At 35.1% G+C, this 16,414-nt stretch overlaps 1 pseudogene; it reads right to left on the bottom strand.

Annotated features, from left to right (window-relative positions):
- LOC149263638 (uncharacterized) overlaps positions 1-16,414 on the bottom strand; it is a 286,259-nt pseudogene that overhangs the window by 100,860 nt on the left and 168,985 nt on the right.

The following is a 16,414-nucleotide window of genomic DNA, read 5'->3' as shown; positions in this document are numbered from 1 at the left end:
GTGTGTCTGACGAAGTGAGAGGATCTGGTATTGCTGGTTATCTGTTCGGGACGTTTGGCAAGGGTCGGATCTAACAGCGAAGGCATAAGAATCTATTTCTAGATCTACACGCGGGTTTCCCTTGGTGAAAGCGCGTATACACGCGGTTTTGGTACAGTGAAGTAGCGTATGCATAATAAGATTTGATATTTCAGGTTGCTGCTGATTCTGGTGGTTGTTGCAGAGTTCTGGGCTCTGGTTTTGGTTCTGTGTTCTTGATGACAGGGTTTCAGTGATGCAGTATTGGGTTGTTTAATGAATTATGATGCAAGTATAAGTTGATGATTGTATTACAGTAATGTTTGTTTTGTACTCTTGGATCCAGTCTGAAAATTGATGAAACGTGGTCCCTGAAGGTTGTAGGGTCAGCACCTACGTACTAGTAAATGGATCAGCTAGTACAAGAGCTGAGGGGGTTATAGCTCCCTTCCAGAAGTAGTTGGAAAACGAGAGAGGGTTGTAGCCCTCTGCAGGTTGTAGCCTGCGTACTGGTAAAGGACTGCACCAGTACATTGTAAAAGAAGTTTCTCATTAAAGAAGAAAGAGACGAATTGCAGCAGGTGGTTTTCACCCACATTGGGTTTCCACCTTATATCATGGTGTTCATGTGTGTGGCTCTTGTGTGATGTTCTGTTCTGTTATTCTGCAACTGTTTACTGTTAATATGCTTAATAATGATCTGATGCATTTACTGAAGATTAAGATAACTGAATTATAAGATCTCTGGATATACGCGAGTTTCATTAGACACAGTAGCGTGTACACGCGGGTTCACTTAATTGAAGTAGCGTATATGTTTCTGAGTATGAAATTGAAAAAGTTTGATTGATCTGATAATACTGATTCACCCCCCCTCTCAGTATTATTTCCAACAATTGGTATCGGAGCAGGTCCTTCAGAGGAAGCTTGATCGCTTGAAGGAAAAGATCCATCAGAATGGCTAATCCAGAAAGAGAGGCACACATCAGGCCACCAGTCTTTGACGGGAACAATTTTACTCACTGGAAGATAAGAACCACTGCATATCTACAATCTCTTGGAGCAGAAGTTTGGGGAATCGTAGAAGGAGGATACAAATTCCCATCAGCAACTCCTACAGATCCAGCAGAGAAAAAGCAATATGAGCTCAATGGCAAAGCTGTTACAGTCCTATTGAGTAGTTTGACTCAATCAGAATTTATGAAGATCGTTCATTTCAAATCAGCCAAGGAAATATGGGACAAAATCGTTACAAGCTACGAAGGAGATGATCAGGTAAAAAGAGCAAAGCTTCAAACTCTCAGAATCCGGTATGAAACTCTTAAGATGCGTAGTAATGAAAGCGTAGCTAATTATTTCCTGCGTATGGATGAGATTGTGAATTGTATGAGGGATCTGGGTGAAGAATTTGAGGAAGTTGTCTTAGTTGAAAAGGTTTTGAGATCTTTGTCTACTAAATTTGATTCTAAAGTATCTGCCATAGAAGAAAAGGAGAATGTGCAGAAAATCACCATGTCACAGCTTCACGGGATCTTAACTGCTTTTGAAATGAGACAAGAGGTACCACCAGAGGCCGCATTCGAAGTGTCAGAGGAAGAAGATGAGGTAAATTTTGTCAAGAATCTTGAACGGGGAAGTGGACGGTTCAAAGGTAAGCTACCTTTCAAATGTTTTCTATGTGGTAGAGTTGGTCACTATGCTGCTAGATGTCCTCATAACAAAGGAAAGATATCTGAAGAAGATGGTAGAAGCTATTATACCCATATTAAAAGTTCATTCAATGATAGTGAAGATATTAGAAGTCTCATGGCACATAAGAAGAAGAATGCTTCATCCAATAATAGCGAAGATATTAAAAGTCTCATGGCACATGAAGAGAAGAATGCAGAAACTGAAGAAGTTGCCAAATTAAATGAACAATTGGAGATAGTAACCAGGGTAAGGGAGCAACTGCAGGATGTAGTAAAGGATCAAAGCATAACTATTCAAAGGCTTGAATCAAAGATCCTCTCTCTAAAAGAAGATCTTAAAAAATCAAGAGAACAGAACAAAGAAGCTCTTGAAGAACATGAAGTGATCAAACTAAAGCGACAAGTGGAAGAAGGAAGAAAAGCTGAAGAAGACCTAAGGAATCAATATCTGAAAAAGGAAGAACAACATCAAGTTGAGGTAAATATCTTGAAAGGTAAAATAGAAGAAAAGGATAAGCTTTTACGATTTCAAGATAGTACTAAAGTCTTGGATGATATTCTTAATAGTCAAAGGTCTCCTGCTATCAAGACTGGTCTTGGTTTTCATGAACATGTTGAAGGTGAATCTAGTTCACAAGGTGAGGCAAGAAACTCTAATGAGAAATCTGAAATGCCCAACAAGGAACAACCAAGGAAAGAAATTCCTCAAGGAAGATTCTTTACTCCTAACTATGGACGTGATAGACGATTATTTCCTCCACTGAATAATGTTGAATGTTATGTATGTCATAATCTTGGACATGTTGCAGCCAGATGTAGAAGTAGAATGGTGCAAGAAAGATCATCGCATCCCAGGTATTTCAGAGGATATTGCTTTGCCTGCAATGCATATGGACACAAAGCAATTGATTGTGTTAGAAGGAACATGAAAAATGTAAGGTGTTATACATGCAACAACTATGGGCATAAAGCAAGGGAATGCAGGAGCAGATTTCAAAATTCAAGACAAGAGGACCATACATCATCACAGTTGCAGGAATTGAAGGAGACAGAGACAGAAAGGTGTGGCATAACTCAGTCAGCTGACATAACAGACACAGGGGAATCTGAAAGTGATGAAATTCAGTATTCCATCCTGCATACGCTGATATAATGAAGACAAGTCGCGTATATACGCGAGTTACAGGCTGCAAAGTCGCGTATATGGAGAAAGGGCAGCAGAACAGACCCAGGTTCAGTCATGGTTGGTTCAGGCTCAGGGGGAGCATAAAGGGCAGCAGAACAGACTCAGGAAATGGTTCAGTCATGGTTGGCTCACACTCAGGGGGAGCATATACTTCAAATATTTCATTGTTGGCATTATGGATTGCTGATGAAACTAAATGATACATCTTGTTGTTTGATCAAAGGAATAGTATTGCAGGTTGATGCTTATGGTACAGATCTGAATGGCTGGTCTTAGAACCTGCATCTGCTCAGGGGGAGCATGGATAGATTGGTACACTTTGGCATATACAGAGGGGGAGCCAAATCAGAAACTTCAGCATGTACTCAGGGAGAGTATGGACAGTAGTATGGACAGTAGAAGGTATACCAAAGAAGAGAATATCTTGGTACGCCCTTTGCCCTTGATGTCAAAGGGGGAGAGTGACTTGGTGTGGTGGTTGCCATCAAGTCCAAAGGGGGAGATTGTTGGCATTATGATTCAAGTGTTGTCCTTGATGGCAACTCACTCAGAGGTTGGTACAGGTACTCAGAGGTTGGTATAGGTGATGGCAACTTAATCAGAAGACAGATCTTAGTACAGCAGGCCAAGAAAGTTAATACACGCAGGTTCATTAAGCCCAAGTCGCGTGTACACGCAGGTTGGCTTCAGTAAAAGAGCGTGTATGTGGAAAAGTACCTTTGGTCCGTGGCGGTTAGTCCTTGGAAGTTGTGCCTATGGTTTCGGACCATGGTGTCTCGACGGGCGTGTCAATCCCTAGTTTTGAGGTTGATGGTATTGGGTTACTATGGTTTTGGCTCTTGGTATTGAACAAGGCCTAAGGCTATATAAGGAGAAGATCATTAGGCAAGTTAAAGCATGCATTGTGTGTCTGACGAAGTGAGAGGATCTGGTATTGCTGGTTATCTGTTCGAGACGTTTGGCAAGGGTCGGATCTAACAGCAAAGGCATAAGAATCTATTTCTAGATCTACACGCGGGTTTCCCTTGGTGAAAGAGCGTATACACGCGGTTTTGGTACAGTGAAGTAGCGTATGCATAATAAGATTTGATATTTCAGGTTGTTGCTGATTCTGGTGGTTGTTGCAAAGTTCTGGGCTCTGGTTTTGGTTATGTGTTCTTGATGACAGGGTTTCAGTGATGCAGTATTGGGTTGTTTAATGAATTATGATGCAAGTATAAGTTGATGATTGTATTACAGTAATGTTTGTTTTGTACTCTTGGATCCAGTCTGAAAATTGATGAAACGTGGTCCCTGAAGGTTGTAGGGTCAGCACCTACGTACTAGTAAATGGATCAGCTAGTACAAGAGCTGAGGGGGTTATAGCTCCCTTCCAGAAGTAGTTGGAAAACGAGAGAGGGTTGTAGCCCTCTGCAGGTTGTAGCCTGCGTATTGGTAAAGGACTGCACCAGTACATTGTAAAAGAAGTTTCTCATTAAAGAAGAAAGAGACGAATTGCAGCAGGTGGTTTTCACCCACATTGGGTTTCCACCTTATATCATGGTGTTCATGTGTGTGGCTCTTGTGTGATGTTCTGTTCTGTTATTCTGCACCTGTTTACTGTTAATATGCTTAATAATGATCTGATGCATTTACTGAAGATTAAGATAACTGAATTATAAGATCTCTGGATATACGCAAGTTTCATTAGAGACAGTAGCGTGTACATGCGGGTTCACTTAATTGAAGTAGCGTATATGTTTCTGAGTATGAAATTGAAAAAGTTTGATTGATCTGATAATACTGATTCACCCCCCCTCTCAGTATTATTTCCAACACTTTTCACATATGTCAGGGTATTTGGAAGTCTCGCTTCCCCTCATGTCTTACTTTTATATGTTCCTGATAAAATACTGGAATGAGAGATTGATTATCAGACCCGCGGAGAAGGAGGTATGAGTAAAGAGTTGAAGGACAAGAAAAAGTCCATTTGGCCACAATTTCCTGTAGCATGTGGGTCCTTTTCACTATTTGACGTAGGTCATGCATTCAAAGAAGTAAACAACATGTTATGTCTACGATTTTTCAAATTTCCAGGACGACAGTTCGACCCTTCTGATATTGTTAAGAATTTCACTACTGCAATCAAAATAAAGGTGTTTTCTAAAGAAGATGATCTTTTTGATATGTTCCAACAAAAAAGTACACTTGGAGAAGTTCTGCATTCAGCCCAAATGTGATTCCCTCCAGCAAAATTTCAAGAATTCAAAATATACAGATAAAGGAGGTTAGCTAATATCCCTTTGGATAAATTACGCTTGGAACCCGTGAAGGAACCAACTCCCAGTATCAATCTCAGTGGAAGTTTAGGAACAGATAGTTCTAAATCTAAGTCCGGGAGAGAAATGTCAGAACACTCCAAGAGGTCCGAGAGTGACCATAATAAAAGCAAAGGGTCAGTAAGGGATACTGCCCAGTCTAAGGAACTCCCAGAACAATAGGTTTTAATCTCTCCATAGGTATATCCTCCCCCTCTCATCGTCTAGCCACGATCAGTCAGAACTGAGTTGGATAAAGAATGGGAGATAGTCAATGACTTAATCAATATTGAGGGATAGAGCACAAAAACACCTGAGAGTAATGTACAAATTGTGAATGATATAGTCACAGGAACAACCAGCAATGTCCCAAAAATAGAACATATTCCCATTACCCCATCCTCTGAAATTATTCTCAAAATAGAGGAAATTCCCCCTCTCGATGTATTTTACAGCCCACAACATAAGGTCATGGTGAGAAGACAAAGAAAAAAAAGGAAATTGGAAAGTGTGCTTTCTCATGATGCAGAACAATTAGACATTCTTTGGCAAGATCCTATCACTAATCCCACTGAAAATCTCACTAAATTATCTCATATCGCAGGAGCATATGCTTCTGCGACCATTGATAAAGCATATTAGGTACAACAAATACTGAAAGGAAAAGAAGATCAAATACAAGTTTTGCAGCAACAGCTACAACAAGCGAGTGTGAACAGCGAAGCACAGAAACAGCTTGAAAAACTAAAGCAGGACTTTCAACAGATGCAGATAGGATACCAGAACAGTTTGGCCGAAAGAGAAAAACAGTTGCATGTTATGTAAGAGATGCACAAGGATGATCCTAAGCTTACAGAATTCATCACAGAATCCATTTCCTTAAATGATAAACTGCTACAGCAACAAGAAATATTGTGCCAAAGAATATCACAGTGGAGCTCTTATTGCAAAACAAGCGACATAATTACTAATCAAGTTGTGGACTTTTGACATGATTACGATTTAATTGATAGAAGAGTTGTTGAATATTTGGCTTGGCAAGAAACAGAGGAAGGGAAAAAGGCAGGCGCACCAATAATCAATGACACCCGCAAAGAAACGCTCTTTAATAAGTGGGATGCATAGATTAGGAAAGCAGAACAAGCAACATAATAAGCAGCCACAGTAGCAAATAATGTCATTGACTGCATCAATGAAAATTTACACAAGGAAAATCTAATCTTAGAGACCACTACAGGATATCTACCAAATGCACAACATCTACAGACAAGCTAGAGAAGAAGGCTCAAGAAAGGGCAGAGTCAATCAAAAGTTTAACCAAGTTGAATTGGGATTCTTATTGGATGTACTTGGTAAAACCACACAGCTAGTGCATGACTCTCAAATGTACCATTAATTCTGCCAAGAAGATGGCACCAGCTCTTACCGATTCTGTTTTTGCAGGACAGCTAAAGTTGGAAGTCTACCAGCCAACTCTCCTCAAGCAAATGCTGAACGCTTGCGACTACAAGGAATAGATACATAGATAGTTATTTATTAGTTTTAGTTTTAGATTCAGTTTTAGTTTTAATTTTGCTTTATTTTTTCCTGAAATGAGGATGGTCATTTAAACCGCATCCTACATTTTTTTAATAAATTATTTTTAGAATTAGTTAGTAGTATTTAAACCCTTCTCATGCATTTATAGAAGGGTCCAGAAATTTATCAAAAACTTGTCCTTAGGACATGCACTTTTGCACCCTTCGAGGAGGTTTTGATGAATGAATGGAACATGATTTATTGATATCTGCTTTAATATCTACTACTGATGTTCCACATTTGTACTCTTAGTGGATGTTGGATTAAGAAGAGATAGATCATTATTGCTTGAAGCTCATGAGTAGAACCAGTTATAAATGGTACTTTTATCTCTTAACTATTTCTACTTATGTGTTATTGTGATATTCATGTTTAGTTATTTAAATATGAATGCTTAAATGCTTGAGTTATCATTTGGCACTTTTGTACGGTGATAGCTATTTATTTATGCTTAATATATGAGCAGCTTATTATGCATTATGTTTTTTCACAACTGATTCATCCAACTTTTTATACGAAACGGTTCATCTTTATTGAATTCTTTTCTCATAGAAGTTGAATGATCTTTATTACCAACTGTTATTTTAAATATTTTTAGATCGCATAACAGAAATATTACATTCCCGGTTAGTTTAGAATTAGGTATTTTTGTTTATTCGAATACAATTGCATGTTGTTAGATTAGATTTAGAATAAAAAATATTTTTCTTAGGAATCATTAGGAAAGAAATATCAATTCTCAACACACACACACACATATATTGGGAAACTGGTCCCATATCCCCAATTAGACCCACTATACCAAATGGAAAAGGAGCTGCTAACCAAGGTTCGGACCGGGTGGGTATCCCCCTTGTTGTAGACCTGATTTTCAGGGCTTCAACAGAATGTTATCCAAAATATTAGTACTATCTTGAAATCTCAAATGCTTATCCTTTTCTTCTAATTTGCTTTTTAGAATGTTCACCTCAACCTCTATTCTTTGGTATTTCTTTTCCTTTTCAAGATATTGGTTTCTCATTCCTTCTTAAACCTTTTTTCCTTCTTCTATTTTCTCCTTTAAGTTTATAATTTCTTCCTTTAGCCCATTCTATTGTTCTTCATATGCTTTAAGTAGTTATTCATTTCGCTTGTTTGTCTTTTCAAGATCTACTTTAAGAGAGACAATTTATGCCTCAATGCCTTTATAATATTGTTTATTTTTTACTATAGCATTTACTTTCTGAATATGATTCCTTTGATCATATTCCTGCAATTTATCTTTAATATTTATAATATTTTTCAAAGAAAAATCACTTTTTCTTCTAAGATTAAGAACTTCCTCTATTCTATCTTCTTCTGAAACAGTAACATGCTCATCTTTTGATGCACCATTATTTCCTTTAGAGATAAGGTTACCTATTGGTTCTTCTGATGAACAATCTTACTTTGTTATTCCTTCATGTATTTCTTGTAGCTTGTCCCATACTTCCTTTGCAGTTGCATAATGCATAACCGTATTTATTGTTGAATCATGTATGTTATTAATGATAACACTTGATGCCTTATCGTTCTTTTTCACTTCTTCATCTGATGGAGGAATTTTGGTGAATCCATTTCATGCTAAATACCAAACAACATAGTTCATTAGATTAGATTTCATATTTTCTTTCCATTGTTGATAATTATCATTTCTTAGCATAGGTACTCCTTCATTGTCCATTGTTTCTAACTTTCCTTATTCTTCTGCTTCTAGTGCCATCATTTTTAATTTTCTTTCTCTTTAGAATTCTTACTTTCACTTTTACCCATGAGTGTAAGTTTAGTTGATTCACTGTCATATTCACTATCATCATTATTACATAGACAAGGAAATGGACCACAATTAAAACAAAAGTCCATACCTGAGATTTCTCTGTTACCTTGTTTTTCATTCTTGATCAATAGAAAGCGGGGTGCTCCTAAAAATAAATATTTGCTGACATTTGTAACTGTCACTACATCTAATATATCAATATCACTACCACAGTTTTCTGACTCATTCCTTCGAGCTATATTCTTCTTTCACATCATTCTTGATCCACTCCAAGTGGTTAAGCTCCAACTGAAGTGACCTACTCTGATCGCAATTGTTGGGAAAAATACTGGGGGTGGAGGGGGTGAATTAGTATTTTAAACATTACTTAAAGCTTTCAATTTCTTATTCATATTTTAGTATGCTACTAATATTAAGTAAACTAGCGTATGTAGGCGATTATGATGAAGTAAAATTGTGCATATTTAGTTTGCTAACTTTTCACATATTTCATCATCTGTTCTACTTTAACAGTATGTCATTACATCATTATCCTTTAATTGAACATTAACCATGAGCAATAAGAATAAAATAAACCATCATATATAAGAAACACATCAACACATGAAGACACCGGGATTTTTAAGTGGAAACCCAATGTGTGAGAAAACTACCTTTGTCATTGTCTATGTCTTCATCTTTTATTATAAAGGAAAATATCTTAGAATCTTGTATTGGCACAGGCTCATACCAGTACATATGCACCCACCTGCAGAAGGCTACAACCTTCACTTGTTCTCCAACACCTACTCGAAGGGAGCTCCAACCCCCTGATCTCGTTTACCAGCACCCACTGGAAGGGAGCTCCAACCCCCTGATGAGATTTATGAGTTACCACTAGAAGGAAGCTACGAATTCCTCACTAAAGGATTCAACCCTCAACACCTATGTGGAACAAGTTTCATAATATTTCATACTAGATCCAACTAATTCAAAACATCAAATCTATAAGCCATTTTTCATCATATTTTTAGACTAGACCCACTACCATCATTTAAGCCCAATACTAATTAATAATTCTAAAAATAATCATTGTATCAAATCACTTAATCACTGAATATTAATCAATCAACACAGTTAGATCAAACTAAACTAGGATATATCATATCAATGCATAACTACTCATCAATAGGCCAAACATTCTTCTAAATCATACCTACATATGTACATGCTTCTCCTTAAGAGGACTTGCATATATCTCACAAAATATTGAACAAATAAGTCTAAATAATTATCACACTGAATTAGTCACTGAATCACATCATGAACCCATCACAGATCACTGAACTAGATACAGATCATCACACAATAACATCATATCTAGTCAACATATCATTCCATGTATGTACACGAGCCTTCTCATTCACCTCACCTGTGTACAGATCTATCCATCCTACAAAATATATACATGACTACACATAAGTACATCCACATATGTATGTGACTTCTCAATGTCAAACCTGTGTACAAATATGTAATCAATGAGACATACCTTTGCTGCAACACAACATTTGTTAAACCAAAATCTAGGCATGAAAACTGTTATAGAGACACATCATAATATCACCATCATAGATCTATAAAACCATAAACAAATGATTCAATATGTAGTCATTTCATATCTATTAGATCTGATCCATCTCCATGCTCCCTGGTGCAATCCTATTTCATATCAATTCATTCATAAATAATCTATCATATGCAAAATCTAACACTTTGATCTCCATCTCCTTATACATCTTATGCCTCAGCCAATACCTTAGGCCAATCCCTTATTAATGCCGATGGTATTCTTTGAAATGATCACATATCCATTTTCGTGCTCATTACTATGGTCCAACAACTTGGTAAAGACCCCTGGTATTCATAATACGATAGTGTAGAAATTGTACGTGACTTGTCTTCATCATACCTGCATATGTACATGGATTCTGTTCACATGACCGACGTATATTTTCCTAAACTTTACCTTTATCATATTTCTATCTCTAAACTAATATTTCTTTGTCCATTCTCTATGTTACATCTATTCCAGCCTGTATAATCATCCTACTTCCATCATGTTGACATCTTTATCTAGTAGGTTTCCATTAAGAACAACACATTAGTCATAATGCCAACAATTCATACATAATTAAAATAAAAATCTATTGCTTCCACTTCTCTATAATTTAATTGTATTCTATTCATTAAATCTATAGCTCTTACAATAAATCCCCTTACAACTAAAATTATGAATAGCCATCTCCCATACGATCCCCATTTGTAGGCCACCAGATTGTGAGGGGATCAGTTACAGATGGTCGAGCTCATGAAAGATCATGTAACCCATCTAGAGTTTGTGTTCCACTGGAAGATCCTAGATCTGATACTAGTAGGAGTGTCAGAGTTAGTGTTTATATATTTTTTAATGATCATATAGAGAGTGTGCCATATCCATCTATTGCAGGTATACCTCCTACATTTTTAAATCCTCTTTAAAATTTATGTGTTTATGCCTTGAAATTGTATTTAATTTTTAAATCATCTTCAGTTGATGTGTTTGAATTTAATGTATATGTTATTATGTTTAGCTTTTTACATATTATAAATTATGTTTATGATTTGTAGACCCTTAGTAGGGATTAGCTGAGGATGATAGTGCAACATCGTTCCCTCTGTAGAATGACACCATAGCCACTATCATGCCTGAGGATATTAGGGACCAACATGCATGGATTATACCAGAGTTGGGTACACTCCCTGCTCATTTTCCTACTAGAGATAACTTAACTTTGATGTTGGAGAGAATCAGTAGGTTGATCCAGTCCTACCAAAGGCCAGGCTCGCATAGTGACCTCCTACATGTCATACATAGAATTAGGAGGTAGGAGGTTAGAGGCCTAGATACTTTGAAGGTGGTGAAAGCTACCACCAAGGACATTGATGTGCGTGGGGAGTTGTTTGACACCTCTTTGGGTCACCATGCTATACATGTTGGTCCAATTCCTCTCAAATATTTTAAGAATGTTTATGTGAGCCATTTTATTTATGATTGATTCATTGGAGCTTGGGGCCAATTCCCCCACAATGACTAGGTCTCCCTTTACTTTTCCATCACATATATGCAGCGTTAGTGTTATATATAAGGCCATATGACACTAGCACCAGATCTAATTTTTATAGAACCAATAATGGATGTATCTATGGTCATCTCAGTGCTCATAGGGACCCTGTTCACGTACTTACACCTCCAAGATTATTTCCACTACCGTATCTGAGGATAGTATTGGTAATGGAACTAGAGGAGTCATCACAAATCGATGTTAAGACCAAGCATACCATTTTGGATAGCAAGCAAACCATGTTGGCCAGTGCACATGTTGCATTGCATGGATAGATGAGTAGACCACCAAATGTTTCCTCCTGACCTGATACTTCCATTATTTGATGATTAAGTTCTTGAGAGTCTACCCCTTACTAGGCTTTTTCATATGCACGTATGTGGCATGATGCCATCCATAAGACTTGGAGGGTGTATGTCTCAGGCGACACATGTCAAGTATATATAAACATTTTTTTGACTCTTATCATAAAATTACACATTATTTATATTAATAAGTTCATATTAGATTACATTTATATTAATAAGTTCATGATAACATGTAGACACAAGGTTGCATGGATGACCTTTTGATTTCATCTAAAGGGATAGTTGATCATCCACAATAGCTTCCATCAGTGCATGTTTCCATGGAGTTTCCTCCACCTCCACCTCATAACACTCATGTGGAGGAGAGTCATTATATATAGCCATGTGGATCAGCATCTAAGGTACTTTTTTATTCCTTGTATTTTAACATTTTCATTTTTTAAGTTACATGCATGCTAAATAATTTGTAGACTAATTATATTTTTTATTTTCCATTGTATAAACAGGACCAAACACATAGTAGTGTCGAGGTCACAACAATGTGGTTACATGAGTGGGATGTTGGACATGGAGGCGTTATTGATGCTTGTACTTCAACATCAGACTCAATCATTGAGTCACAAGCACAAGAGAATCAAACCTATATGGATCAAACCCCCATCCTACCAAAGATTCATTTGGACTTAAGTGAGGTTAGTAGATTCATATCTAATTACATGTGGTTCAAAATGATTTATTGATATATTGTTTATTTTGTAAATAATTATTTAATTAATTTGAATTTCAATGTTTTATATTGCAGTACCAGGATCTACATGACATGTTTGACCAATCGTGGGGCACATTCACATGTGATACAATATTTTTATATTTTCATATGGAAAATTTATGAATACATGAACATCATTTCAATTTATGGATACTTATTATTTCATTTTATGGATGTTAGTTATTTTGCTTGTTTAAAAACATTTTTATAGTATTATTTTCATTAAAAAATGTAACAATTTAAAATTAATTAATTAAAATACTAATATTTATATTTTAAAACAAAATTTTACTTTCTATTTGATGATTTTCATCATCCATTTTGTGAATATTTTTTAATTATATGCTAAATTGAAATTCTCTCAATGGTATTGAAAATTAAAAGGCTATAACAAATCTATATGAATGAAATAAAAACTCCATGGTATAATGTTTAAGAATTATGTAGGACTTTTCATCAAGCCATGAATGTGGAATTTACAAGATTAAACAAGTAAAAGGATCATGTAGTCACCATCAAGCCATGAATATGAAATCTATAACATTCAAGAAGTAAAATTTTACAAAATATTCATTTTGATTTCTAGATTCATAGACTAAGAAAATAAGTACAATCTTACTATGGTGAAATTGACTTTGATAATGAAAATGAACTAATATATATCATGTATCAATTTAATATTCAGCCTAGAAAGAATTATAAATATGCTTCGTATTGGATTGTAGAGAGTACCTTTTAGTGCAATCAATCTATGTTATTACAATGACTTTAATAAACTATTTGAATTGTAAAGTCATTCGTATGATAATAAAAAATATATATATGGAAATTTTTGCAACCCACCAATATACCATTGTGTCAACTCTTTTAAGATTACTTTAATAAGTTACTCAAAATTTTGAATGATTTTACACATTTGAAATGCTACTGGTTAAAAGAAAATTTAATGGTTAGAAGTATGTAGTTTTCATAATTGTGTTTATTCTACCATCATGAAATTATAATGATAAAATAGCTAAAAAAAACTAATATTCTCTACGCTTCCACAAAGAAATATAAACCTAAGTCATATGTATTGGAATTTAATATACCAAAAAATAATTAATGATATGCTTATATAATTTTATGAACTTTCCTAAATTTAGTTGGCTATCCAAGAATTTAAATCAATTCCTTAAGGTTCAATTAAAAAACACAAATATGATTGAAATAGGATTTATTGAATTTAATTTAATTTCTTTTTAGGTTATCTACAACAGCTTTATATATATATATATATATATATATATTCTATTTGTTGCACATTTTACAATGCAATATGAAGCATGTGTCTAACTCTTTCCATGTTTTATATCAAATTGACACAAGGAATTTATTAATAACATAAAAATATTTCAAGGTTGTTCATAACTTAGTTGAATTTCCATGTTAAGTAAAATAACATTATATCAACTTTATTGTTCTATTGAAATGGATTTTCTAGAAGCCATTACGATGCATAGCTATAAAATTTCTTCCATGCTCAACGTGAATATGATACACGACATTTAAAAGAAATTACATCAAAATTTTTAATTAAATCTAAATATAAATCTAAATCCCTCTTGATTATAAATTTTAATTAAATTTTAGATCTCTCTTGATTCTAAATCTATGGGGCTCACATAAGAATCATATCCCTAAAAATAAAACTTCCTTGAAATTCGGAAAACTTTAAAAACATAAGCACCTCAAGGAACCTAAATCTTATAACATATACAGCATTATTAATCCATCCTATTATGCAAATATACTTTCATTTGCTACAAATATATAGGAATGATGCACTGAGAGGGGTACGGGTGCATGGTGTCCTTTCATGGGGTATTTGTAAATATATTTTCATATGGCTTCATTCTATGTTGAATATTTCCACATTCATTTTTATTTTATTTCTCTATGATTTTATTCCTAATAGCTAATATTAGAGGGAAATATTTCTCTATGAATTTTATTCACATTCAAAATTACAAAAGTATTCAATTGTCACATTTCTAAATTACAAAATTTATATGTTGATCTCTTATACTAGATTAGATTACACTTGACTACTATAGACTTGGCTTCAGGGCTTGCCATTTGCAACATCTAATGATGTGGCCAATGGGTGATATGAATGCAAGTCTCTATCATATATTCATGGTCATGTTATATCATCTTCCATCTCCTTGGTTCAACTACCTTTTCTTTGATTTATGTGAGGTTGGTCCGAGTTGTTATCAGTAGACAACTATATTGATAAGATATATATTCAAGAATAAAATCTCTCCAAATAATGTGAATACCCTATTTTTTAACCATTTAAAAAAAAAAACCCATCACAACCATGTCACCAATTTCGTATGTGAATTATCCATCTTGATACGATCACACCAAACATTTTTTTACCTATCTGCATTGCATCAAATACTAGACCACGTTATCTTCATTTCCTAAGGGGCAGTCAGAATAAAGGCATCACCTGCAACCAAAATAAAATATATGTATTAGTTATGTGTTCAACATGTCAATTTATAGATGTAACTATTAATGATAGATGCCACATACCTTCCCTTACATTATGAGAGACTTGATCACGATCAAGTGAAATGATGGCCTCTTCAACATGCTTCCCTTACCATGCCAGAATTGGATGAGGTCCCTTTGGATTAGGAGGGACACAATTTCATCTTTTCATGTACCCATGTTTTTCACATTGATCAAGTCTACTTCCATCAACAACATTTTGAAACCCACAAAAAAAATGCAAGTTTTCTTTTCTCGATGGAAAATAGTTTTCTTGTCTCGATGGAAAATATTTCCCCCGATGTCTTTACTCCACACTAAGTGTAATTCCCTTGTGCCTTATATAATATTATAATACCAAGGGATGGATCCATTCACATTGCTAAGTCCAACATTCTAGAAGAACCTATAGACAAACCTAATAGATTAATGAACTTCATGTCCTAAATGGGATCTGTACAAGTTAACCATTTATAATGATGATTTTATTCAATTTGCATCATGATTCATTTGGTACCACCTAGGCGCTCGCTTCACACAAGAACCTGCATCATCATTCTCACCCTTTCCATGTTGATTTCAAAGTAACTCCAAGTATTATAATTTTTTATCTCTTTGTGTAGCCAACTCCAATAATAAAAATTATTTGTTAACTTGAACTACCTTGCATAACCATCTGACCATATTCAATTCTTTTTGAATGACATGTCATTCTTTTTGAATGATTCATAAATTAATTCAATGCAATGTTGAACGAATAATATGTGATGCTCATGATCATCAGTGGCGTAGAAGTGACACTGCTTAATAACATCATGTGACTTGTTAGTGTTATACCTACCATCAACATTTAACTATGCATGTCTATATAGAACATGTATGAATAATGGACAATTGGTCTGATTGATAGTACTCACTATAGATATTTGTCTTAGGAGAAAATGTGTAATTATCAAATAATTATACCATTGATAAGATTGTGGTTGGCTGGAATACTTTGCGAGAATGATTAAATTCAGAAGCTTACAACCCGTACCTGTGTGATTGTTTGACATATTTATAGATCCAATTCTGAAACACCCCCA

Source organism: Pinus tabuliformis, chromosome 6 (genome assembly GCF_031772625.1).
Source record: "Pinus tabuliformis cultivar Carrire ecotype Pingquan chromosome 6, CPIR1, whole genome shotgun sequence".
NCBI lineage: Eukaryota > Viridiplantae > Streptophyta > Pinopsida > Pinales > Pinaceae > Pinus > Pinus tabuliformis.
Note: the sequence above shows the minus strand (reverse complement) of the source record. Positions and strands in the feature narration are given on the sequence as shown.